Here is a 12448-nt window from a genome sequence, read left to right as displayed (position 1 = left end):
AAAGGAATAGGAAAAGGACCTATATATACAAAAATCTTCACAGCAGTTCTTTTTGAGGAAGGCCAAAACCATAAACTAATGTCCTCCTCCCATTAAGGGGACTTAATAAGTTGCAGCATATGAATATAATGGAATATTATTATTCCATAAGAACTGGTTAAATGGAAAATTTCAAAGAAAACTGGGAAGACTTCTATGAATGGATGCACATCCAAGTGAGTGGAAATAGAACAATTAATAAAATGATAACATCACAGAGAAAAAAAAACAACTTTGAAGGACTTAGAACTTGAATAAAAACAATGAAGCATAAGCCCAAAAGAATGGAGATTAAACAAACATCTCACCTGACAGCAAGGTGATGAACTTAAAATATAAAAAATTTTGGACATGGCTAATGTGTTTTGCCAGTCTATGCAGCTATGTATTGAAAGATTTTTTTTTTCTCACTAGGGGAGAGTAGTGCAAGTATCAAATTATCTAATACACTTTTTAATTGAAAATAATGATTAACATTTTTAAGGAAAAAATGATAAACCAAAAAGTCTCTAGGAAGGCAACCTCACTAAGGAAGGGCCTTGAGTCCATGATATGAGAACAGGTTAAAGGAAATGGACTTAATTAACCTGGAGAAGAAAAGGTTATAGTAAAAAAAAAACAAACCCAAACATACACACACACACAATAGCTAACTTTAAGTATTTGAAGAACTGTCATGTCGAAGAAAGATTCTATTTGCCCTGTTGGAAGCCAAAGGCCAGTACCGGAAGTAGTGAGTGAGAGTTACCAAAAGGGACATTTAGGCATGATGTCAGGAAAAACTTCACACAGACATTCAAAAATTGAATGGATTGTTCCATGAGGCGATGGTTTCTCTTACTTAAAAGTCTTCAAACAGAGGCTGAACAACTTTTCATTGGGTATGTCATAGTAAGAATTCTTTATGTGTATTGGTTGAATGGAATGACTTTGGAGGTATCTTCTGGTGCTCAAATTCCATAGTTCTGTGAGTTGAGAATTTATTGACAGACAAAAGGAAAGTGCTACAAATTCTTGAATAGGAGATGAGTATGATAAAAATGGTATTTTTAAAAGATGAATGCAGTGAGGTCATGTAAGACAAATTGAGGGTAAAGTGAGACTGGAGTTAGAGAAGCCACCTGTAGTTGGGAGATAGTTGAAATAAAACTTTCATAAAAAATAATAGGTAGCATTTACATAACACGTTAAGGCTTGCAAAATAGTTTACAAATACTTAATTTGATCTTCACAGTAATCCTAAAGAAGCAGTTGTTATTATTGTCCCCGTTTTACATTGAGGAAACTAAGGCAGACAGAGGTTAGGTAATTTACTCAGGATCATATAGTTGAGAAGTGTCTGAGGCCCCATTTGAGCTCAAGTCTTCTTGACTCCATGCCTAGCTCTCTCTCCACTGTGCCACCTAGCTGCCATGGCAGTTTAAATGATTGCATGGACATTACAGAGGAATGGTCATTGAAGGTGGGTATGAAAAAACAAAGAATCTGGAATCAAAGGGAACTTTGAGGAGCAAGGAACATGTTTGCTACTTCTGGTCTTGTCAATGGTCAAATTTACTGAACAGTTAATAGAGTTTCAAGGGATATGATGTCAATTGCAGTTAAATTGAGGAGGTACAAGAAAATAAGCTATGAAGTTCAAAAACAAAGGGAGGTTTATTGACAATATATAGAAATTCTAAATGATACTATGTCATGGGTTAGAATTGTGGTGTAGTGTATTAGGACAGAGATTTCGAATAGTAATGAGGAGGCAACAAGAGGTAAAAGAAACATACTTCTTTACATCAGTAGAATTGAATCACTAGGCATTTGCATTGTTATTATGACTCACAGCTTACGAACATATCAGAAACCTCAGTGTTTAGTGTGTCCAAATTATATCTGAATTCTCCAAATTCTCCAAAGTATGTCTGAACTCAGAGTCTAGGCTACATGCCACCAGATAGGAATGGGGTGAAAAGCTAAAGAAATGGAAGTGGACTTCTACTAATAGCCTTGGACTGTATGTGTGATTTCATTGGTATAAGGAACTATGAGATGAGGAAACTTCTACCAATGCAGGTTGGCACCTTCTCTGCAACTTTATGATCATAAAACAGAGTTTTTGAACCGGGAGTCTGTGAACTTTATATATGTGTATAAGCATAATGCAAATATGTGAAATTATATCAATATAATTGATTTTCTTTGTTGTATATGTATATATATATACACATATATACATATATGTCTATATAACTATATTTCTTTAAAATTGGTTTTCTTCATAATCCTATGTATATTTTTTTGTGGATTTGAAAAAAAAAATACTCTAAGAAGGGGTCCATAGGCTTCACCAGAGTACCAAGGGGTCCATGACATATGCAAAATGAAGAGCATTTGACCTATAGAGTTAACAAAACATTGACAGGTTATATGATTTGCCCAGGGTCACACAACCAATATGTATCATTGGCATGTCTTCCTACTCCCAAAGTCACCCTCTATCCATTATACCATTCTGCTTCTTGGTAATGATACTGATGGTGATATTTAATTCAATTCTTCAAGGATTTCAACAGTGTGGATACATTCTACACCAACACAGATCTCATAACCTCTCCGGAAGGGAAGGTCTTTGAGAATCATTATAACCAAAAAGTTGATCTTCCTGGCACTAACCTTATGAAGAATTTTTGAACTCAGTTAGTTTGGTCCTCAGACAACTGACATGAGCCCCACCACCAAGCCCAGACTCAAGGCCTGTTCCAGTTTGGTAAGACCCCATCAGAGTTTGTTTTCCATTGTTCTCACCTTTGAGAGATGAAGATTACTCCCTTACCATGATGTGACATCAAATTATAATTCTACTTAGTGGAAGAAGAGAAGAAAGAAGAGGAGGGAGAAGAATAAGAAGAAAAGGAAAGTCAAAAGAGAAGGAAGAAGAGGATTGAAATGTGTATAGTGCTTTATGGTATAGTTCTCCTTTATATCAAAATGAGGTAATAATGACCTAAATAATGACCTAAATATTGAAAAAAGAAAAGAAGAGAGGAATCTGAGACACACTGTGAAGAAAGAATCATCAGGATATGGCACGATCTCATTTTTTTTATTGATAAGTTTCACTTCAGCTCATTATCACTCACATCCTGTTTGTCCAGCAGACTTAACAAATCACCCAGCCCCCCAAAAATAATCTCTGAAAATAGCTAAACCGAAATCTATAATCCTATGATCCTATGATCCAATGACTTCGTGGCACCTCACCAATTCTTTAGTAAGGAAAACCACTGATTTCTTCTATGTTAACCTAGACTTAGGACAAGTCCTGCTGCCAGTGATTTCCAAGGGATATTAAGAGCCAAACTTAACAATTCCACCTTTCATAAAGGAGTAAGTATGAAAAATGTCAGGAAGTTATAGAATCAAAGCCCTGGAACTAATATAATATGCATAAAAGAGTGAATATGACTAATAGCACGTGAAATCTTCCAGTTTAATGATTTGCCACTTGTTAAAAGGACGTATGTGTTTGGTGTGCTTTGATCTGTTATAATCAATGTTGCCCATTATCTTTGACAATCTCATTTTCCATAGATGACTATAATACACATAATAAAATTCAGTATTAATGAGCAACATGATGAAATGAGAAATGAATCCAATGTAAATTTTAAAGTTCCACTACTTTCTATTACCCTAAGTCCACGTCTATATACCTGAATGAAGTCCAGGCAAATTCACTAGTTTGGATGCTGAAGGTATTTGAATTTTCTGAAGTCTTTGAATATGATCTATGTTAAAGATGAGCATTTATCTTTGCAAAATGTTTTTGATGGGGTACAAAATATGTTGCAATATTTTGCATCTCAGACAGCAGCATTTCACAGCTTGTTTCTTAATGTCAGAGGTAAAAGACATGTTACACATGAGATTTTTATCTGTGATGCAGAGCTGTGAGTTAGTTGAATCTGGCTCTGATAATTCAGGAAAGGTATTAGTAAACTAACACAGGATTCCCATCTTAAAATTTAAAGATATCAACCAGCTTATTCTCTTGGCGATACCCTCACCATTTACCACCAAAATGAAAGGAAACAAATACATATGTTCTAAAACCAGGACTTACACTATTTTATTCAGATATTAATCAGGAATTCAGGAAAGCCAAAACTTTGAAAAATGGCAACTGTACATACCACTTCCTATACAGTCAACCTCATGAATTCCTACCCAACTCTTACCTAGCAGCTACTGCTTCCTCTGTGCTCTTGTTCACCCCTGAAAATCACCAACATGAACATATTTTCAATTGAACTGTTGCTACTACCAGTCGCAACTTCTCTGAGTCTCAGTTTCTTCATGTGAAAAATGATAGTGTAAGACTTGACTAAGGTCCTTCCAGTTCTAAATCTACAAAGTTATGTTCTATTCCCTACAGATAGAGTTTTCAAAAGCTGATGATGCAAATACAAAAAAAAAAAACCTTTCCAATACCATTCATTAGTAGTAGGTTATAGAGAAAAAATTATCTCCACAGATAATGTTCCAGAATCATTCTTGGTTCTTGTTTTCATCCTTTCTTTCACCATCCCTCTCTTTCCACCATCTCTAATCACTTGCGATGTTGAAACACAGTCCTTTCAGTCTTTTTAGAAACTTAATTCATCATCGTGTACACATCATGAAAAGGTCATGATATAACCAGGTAGAAGCTTAGGTTTAGAGTCAACTCTGGACTTGATTTATTCACAACATGAAAACATACAGATGAACAAGAACATATATCTCCTTGCAAATCATACAAAACTCTAAAAACAAATGCCTCTGTCAGCAACATAACAGCAGAAAGTGTCAGCAGCATATAGTTGAAACATGCAACAACATCATGGAATCCTCCAACAAAGAAGAATCAGAACACTTCCAACTGTACTGACCAACCAAGAAAAAGACATTCAGATCTAGAGAGCCAGTGATTTAATTTGGCAGAAGGTAGCATCAGTCTGCTCACTTTCAGTTTCCTTTCCAAAGAGAACTTGTTATAAATGCCACAAAGTTCTATCAGTCTTGCCTTGATATCGTACTGAAGAAATTGCCATCTTATGAAGGTATGCCCTTAGGGATCAGGTTCAGAAGCCTTCTAAATCCATCCCAACCACCATTGCCATGAAATTTACAGCTACTCAGCCCTTATTCACTACTACAATACTATAGTTCTCCATAACCTGTGATAGGCTATGATAGGCTGTGATAGGATAGAGCTGCCATTGCTAGACTATATACCCAGGATCAGAGCCTCAAACACCAGACCTCTCTCCATTAAGATATCTTCTAAGAAGAGTGCCTTTGGAACATAATCCAAACTCCCTTCTTGGTGATTGAGAATGAATTAACTGATGCTGAATCCCACCATCACAAAGTCTTTCCATTGTAAAATGTCAAGTTCAAATGAGACTGATTAATAATAATCAGATGATGGGGGCAGCTAGGTGGCACTGTGCATAGAGCTCCAATCTTGGAGTCAGAAGGACCTGAATTCAAATCCAGCCTCAGACACATGACACTTACTAGATGTGTGACCCTGGGCAAGTCACTTAACCCTGGTTGCCTCACCAAAAATAATAATAATAATAATAATAAAAATCTTGACTTGGTCCAACTTTCTCTTCAAGTCAATGTCTCACAGTTCTCCTCTCTTTTGAAGCTAAACTTCTCAAAAAAAAAACTATACCTATTACTTTCATTTCAATACAATGAATAGGAAAACGAAGGACATACTCAAAGCACTTAGTACACTTACTCCAGTGCTTAACACAGTTTTTGGTACATGGTAGGGCCTTAGATATTTGTTGACTTGACTTGATTCAATGATATAAGAAGAGCATGGTTATTTCTAGATATATAATGGACTTAGACATATCTAGATTTGCTTATAGTGTCAAAGTATGCTTATGTCTGTTCCTAGTTTCCTTCATTTTTATACATCCATAGCCAAATATTTATTGGACATTTATACTTGAATGCCTCGCCATCATATAAAATTCAACACACTACAGAAATAAACATCCATTATTGCATCAATAGAAAACTAAGCTAAATGAAAGAGCAGATTTGTATTGGTCTGCATCATGAGAAATACAAGAAGAAATGAACATTAGGGGAAATTAGTATTAATAACCAACATTCTAAATCTAGGGTTCTTAAACATTTTTGTGTCATGGGGCCCCCCTTTTGCAGTCTGGTTAAATGAACAGATCCTTTATCAGAGTACGTGTATGCATATATGTATATGTATATGCATATGTATATGTAGATATGTGTGTGTACATTGAATTACAAATGAAAGCAATTGTACTGAAATGCAGTTATCATATATATGTGCTTATATCGCTATATAATGTGTATATACACATGCATATACATATACATGTATGAATACACACATATATGTTCAAGGACTCCAAATTAGAAACCTACATCCTGGAGCAGAGGTTTCACAACATAATATCCATGGGCTGTTCTCAAACCAGATTAAAAGATAATTGGGAAATATTTAACAAAAGAAATAAATCTGAAATAAAAATAAAAAGTATTAATTTGTAGTGTTGCAAGTCAATATGTGAACCAGAGGTATCCTTATGTAAGGCTTAGTGGCCTTTAGTGGCCCTATTTCTATTTGAGTTTGACACCATTGTTCTAGAGGGTCACAACACAGATACCTGGATCTCAAAGTCCATCCCTCTTTTACTGGGAATATACATTCTCAATGGCCTTCCAGAAACCAGTGATAAATTATGTTATACTGGGTATGGTATTATTGTTGATCTAATGTACCAAATCAAAACAATATCCCCAAATTTAGTATTTCTCCCACGTGATTGGCATGCCATTGATCATACTCCAATTCCATGGGTAAAACCTGTTGTTAGTTGAAGGTGAGGTAAACATCTGCTTCCTTGCCCGCTATGGCAGGAGCAAAGGGTAGGAGGAAGATCAGTGAATAAGACTTACGATTTCGAATACTTTTTTAGGACCTGGAGCCTAGGATGTTTAAGGAGGCATTAATCTGCATATTGAAATCCCCAATTAAAATTAAAAAAAGACCTTGCCAATGTCCCTTAATTATCTCAAAACCAATCACAGAACACATTAATCCCCTAATATAAAAAGTTTTTCTCTGCCAACACAACATGTCTTTGACTTTGTACATAGTTACTCCTGTCTGAGGCATATGGAGGTGTCAGGGATGGGATTTTAACCCATATTTTCCTGAAACAAACCAAGCCCTCTGTGTACATTTCACATTCTTTTTTATCATATTTCATAATTATACATAAATCTGTGTGAAAAGGTGTGTTTTGAGGATAGAAACAAATTGAGTAATTTGCTAATAGAATCTTTAATGATATTCATGGATGAGGAACACATTTTTTCCCCAAAAAAAATATATGGAACGAAGTCATATTCATTGGAGTCCCCAGCCCCAATGATGGGTAAGTAAATGATTAGCCCACACTACAACCAACATGAACTCTATCTGTGTATTCCAAGAAAAAAAGGTAGGCCTTCATTTTAACTCTCATATATTCTGCTATTCAACTACGTGGGGCAAAATGCCACCACCCTGCTATTGTTTGTTTGCTCTGGTTATTAACTACTGGGAGGAAAGGAACTTATTGTCCACTATAGTAGTGTGTGTGGGGAACCCTGCTGGATGGCATGGAACCATAGGACCTGCCTAATCTGCTTTGTTGATGCAAGATATCCATTTCCATTCCCTTTTCCAGGGATTTATGAGGTACATAAGCACATGCAAATCACCATATCCTGTAAAGAAAAGCACTTTGTGAATTGTGAATTGCCATATGAATATAAAGTGTTATTATTAAGAACCAGCTAGAGAGTAGAAGCAAGTCTTATGTTGTCAGCAACCATAATGGACCTTTCAAGGTTAGGTACTGTTTAGAGAAGAGATAATTAAAGTCAATAATGCCCCCATGCAAAAGTAAATAATTTTGTCTTTATGAGAATACATACATACATGCATACATACATACATATACTATATATGCATATATACATACATGCATATATATGTGTATATTCTTAATGAAGAACATATATAATATTTTAACAACACGTAAGTAATTGTAATTTTCTATTCTTTACAAATCATTTCAGCTATAAATATTACCCTTCCTGGATTAGCATATAAAATCCTTATTTCATAATTCTTTTATACTCCCTTAGAGTTCAGTAAATAGTAAGTGATCAATGAGTGTTTGCTTAATTGATTAATGTGTCTTTTCAATATGTTCTTTCAATAAGATTGCAAACATGAAATTTTGATCTCCCTAAGATTCTATGCTTATTGATCAAAGGGTTTAGAACTTGAATGACTTAATTTTTCAGTTATTTTTAGATTATATTTGTCAGTAGAGTAATGAGGGTCTGTAGTCCTCGATTTATAGTTCTTAGATGATTTCTAGATGCTGTTGATGGTAATGGGGCCTTTCCACCTTCTCTTAGTTATATCCACCTTTTATAGAAATCCATAGAAATATCATGGAACTTAGAGGAGAAAGACAAATCACTTAATGTGATATATAGTAACTGCTACAGCTCAGAACTATTTTCTTTCTTTCTTTCTTTTCTTTCTTTCTTTCTAAAATCTGTAAGCAATTCTTGGTTATTTCTTAGATGTCCTTCAGGATCATTCAATTTTTTAAGAATGTTCTGATAAGTAACATTATAGCACAGTAGATAGAAACATTCCTGTTGCATTGTAGTTTGCCATCAATTTGAGTTGATGCTGCCAAAACCCAAGTTCTAATGTTAAAGTCTTAAGGACCATCCATCCCCGTTCTTAATAGGAGAAACTGTAGAGAGTCCTAATTAAAGATACACTTTTTTTTCTGATTAGAATTCTCCATGTAGCATTAGTAAGTAGGGGATAATACATCTTATTCTTCTCTCTTCTAATCCTTATCTTTAATATATGCAAACATCTTAAAGCATAAAAATAGATGAATTTCCTTTGAATATATATTTATATACTTACATATGGATTTTCAAAGAAAAAAAAATTGGCCCAAAGTTGCAAAATGCTGCTGAGATTCAACAAAAGTGCTAAAAAGTCATAAGAGATTTTCTGAATAATATATCTCATAACATAGATCTTTGCATCTTAGAGTCAGAAATAAAACTATTTTTTTGAATTAAGTACTCAATATTTGGCTTCCTGGAAGAATCAGCATGGGGAAAATAATCCTAAATGCCATCTGTGAAGATTATGGTTCTCTTCTATTGTCTTGTTATCAAACCTTTGAGCCCCACCAAACTCACTGTGAAATTATCTGTGAAAATAAGAAATGCTGTTCTTTTCAGGGGGTAAAATTATCTGAAGTGAGTAACCTACATCATAGCAAAGGCAACCAACAAAACTAAAATGTGTCTTTAGAAAAAGATAAAAGTTCTCATTCTTTCTGTACATATTGTCAATGTTAGGCCTCTTTCTAAGCACGAAGAATATATCACATTACAAATTATAAGGATGCAACTTTAGCTCAGAATAAATCAAAAACATTTCACTTTTGCCATTAAGACAAAAAAAGTAGTATCCTAGAGAAGCTACATTAGCACTAAAAATTATGGATTTTTTAAAGTGACTATAACTCACAACTCTTGGTATGATTTGATATTAAAAAATAAATTTCTTTCAAATTCTAGAAAGTCCTTTTTCAAATTATGACACTAAAAAGAATGATGATGGAAGTAAAATGTCCTTTAGCTAAATATGTATACCTTTTGTGTCAGTGCACTTTATAATTGATAACAGGAACATTTTTGAAAGGTAGAAAAAACAGTTCCCAAATATCTGATATCAGTTTCAAATGTGACTCAGGATTTAAGGAGGTACACTTAAATTCAATGTGAAGAAAAGAGCAGTTAAAACTATTTAGGAAATGTTCTTGCCAATCACCACATGTTACCAGACCACAATCATTTATATAAAAAAAAGCAGTTAACATATCATATTTGAATGTATTTGAGGATCTATTAGATTGGAAAGATTAAGAAAAATGTGATTTTTCTAGAAAGAGAGTTGGTCCAAATAAGCAACAAATAAATTGCAGTGGACCAATTGTTCCTTTAATCCTAAATATGTTTGTCTTTTATACTGTATTTTTCTAACAAGTTGTATATCATATTAAATTATTTTCACTTTCTTTTTAGCAATAATGATAAATATAAATGGAATCAAATAGAAAGCCATGGCTGTGAATCATTATTTCCTTTATAACTTGTATTTTAAATTTCTGGTGTTCCTTATCTACTGTACATATAATCAGTATTTCATATTTGTTTCACAAATAAAAATGAATTGCCAATTTGGGAGATCTGACATGAGTCAACTCATATGCTTAATTCTGCAGGTTTGGGGTTGTTAAGTGCCTTAGAGTACTGACTAAAGATTTCTTTGTTGAACTTAATTTAATTTTAATAGTTGTTTTTTCTACTAATCAATCTAAGAGATCTAAAGTAGTCATTTGATGTAATGTAATTCCTGTCTGACTGATGAAACCTTGGGAAAACGAAGAGTAACCATTTCATCATGTCTTTTGTCTATTCATAAACTCCTACAAGTCTGTGGAAGCCATCAGATAGATGTCACTCACTAATTAACTAAATTCAGGAAGATACTCAAGTAAACACACTCACCTTGGAGAAGGTTCCAAAACCGAAAAGATCTGACAAACTTTTAAACACTGGACAGAAGAGAAACCAAAACTTCGAATGACCTAGGATTGTGCTTTCTAGAAATGGTCTTTGGGTACTGGGCGTTTGTGTTCGTAGTATCATTATTGTTCCTCTGTTATGCAACATTTGAGTAAAATCGGCCATCAACCTGCTATCAGCCTAGAAGACACTAGAGGGCAAGAGTGTCACAGACAAAACTCTTTCCTAAGGCCAGCTCCAGTCCCACACTCAGAAGACAGATGCTAACTAAGGTGATAAATAACAGGACTTCCGAATGCTACAATGAACTTGTAATGGGTCTTTTAAGAATATTTTAAATGCCAGTATTTCCTAGCAGACGAGACGTTAGAGGGTTAATAAATATGCATAAATAAATACAATCACAGCCTGCCAAAAGGAACAACAAAAAACCTTTCAAAATCATATTTACAAACCAAGAGTCAGTTATCCCAGGACGTTATTGCTAGTAGTCTAAATAAACTTATTTCAAACCGAGAGAGAGGGAAGCTTAGTTAAACAGCAAGTATGCGTTCCGGGATTTCCAGATCGCACGCAACACCAACATTGCTTCTCCGTGCTTAAGAGCGTACCATACTCTGGGGTTAGCAAGTAGCCCAAATCCTTCCCAGTCTGGTGGTCACTGAGAAGAAAAAAATAATAGTAATGATACTTCCCATTCTATTACCTCTGGAGGATGCTCTCGGCGAACATGTTTTTGCTCCGGCGCACCCTCGACCTGCTGCAACTAGCTCTTCTAGACACAGGACAGGGTGTCTTTGGCCAGCCTCTCAGCGGCTGTTGCAATCTGGTCTACAAAAAGGGACCAGCAGCCTGAAGCTCAGCCCTGTGGGTGGGTGCTGCGAACTGCGTTTCCCCTCCTTCCCCAGGAATGCGAACGTCCCTTACCCATGCAGTAGCTGCTAAGGAGAAGGTGACTCCAGGAGGTGCACAAAGAGAATAAAAATGTGAGGAAGGGGGTAGGAGCAGCCAGAGCTTCTCAGTAGGATTGCTCCCTCCAGAAGTGCAAAGCCCCAGGCGGCGAGGGAATGCTGCTGCTGCTATTGTCACCAGCTCCACTTTGAGTGCACTCCGGCACTGATCCGGACCCAAAGTCCCTCTTACTTTTATCTAGCAGTGAAGGATGCAGCACTCTCTCTTGCTCCCTCCCAACCCCTCCCATCCTCTCACACATTCTTAGAGGTGGCAGGAGAGAGGGAGGCAGAGCAGGAGTGGAAGGCAGAGCTCCTTCTTCAGCGCCGGCATCTTTTCCATTGGCTGACCTTGTATCCAATGAAGAGCTCGTTCGGCTCCTTTCCCCAGGTCTGGAGGGCCAGAGATTCACCGGTGCTCAGCTCCAGAATTCCATTTCCTTCCGTCTTCTAGGGGTGAGGAGGAGCTCTATGGGCATCTGTCGCCGCTGCTGCTGCTGCTATTAGGGAGAGAGAGAGAGAGAGAGAGAGAGAGAGAGAGAGAGAGAGAGAGAGAGAGAGAGAGAGAGAGACAGAGAGAGACAGAGAGAGACAGAGAGAGACAGAGAGAGAGACAGAGAGAGAGACAGAGAGAGAGACAGAGACAGACAGAGACAGAGAGACATAGAGACAGGGAGAGATAGAGAGAAACAGAGACAGACAGAGACAGACTGACAGACAGAAACAGACACAGA

The 12448-nt window shown here is 36.0% G+C and overlaps 1 protein-coding gene across 1 annotated transcript in view; it reads right to left on the bottom strand.

Annotated features, from left to right (window-relative positions):
* LOC110195665 (bifunctional heparan sulfate N-deacetylase/N-sulfotransferase 3) overlaps positions 1 to 12143 on the bottom strand; it is a 214490-nt gene extending 202347 nt beyond the window's left edge. Inside the window, exon 1 of the mRNA XM_020968490.2 lies at positions 11471 to 12143. The gene's annotated coding sequence lies outside the window, so the exon portion shown is untranslated. The remainder of the gene's footprint in view (positions 1 to 11470) is intronic.
* Between the last annotated feature and the right edge of the window lie 305 nt (positions 12144 to 12448).

The sequence above is a fragment of the Phascolarctos cinereus genome, unplaced genomic scaffold (assembly GCF_003287225.1).
Source record: "Phascolarctos cinereus isolate Bilbo 61053 unplaced genomic scaffold, phaCin_HiC Scaffold_9;HRSCAF=440, whole genome shotgun sequence".
Classification (NCBI taxonomy): domain Eukaryota; kingdom Metazoa; phylum Chordata; class Mammalia; order Diprotodontia; family Phascolarctidae; genus Phascolarctos; species Phascolarctos cinereus.
Note: the sequence above shows the minus strand (reverse complement) of the source record. Positions and strands in the feature narration are given on the sequence as shown.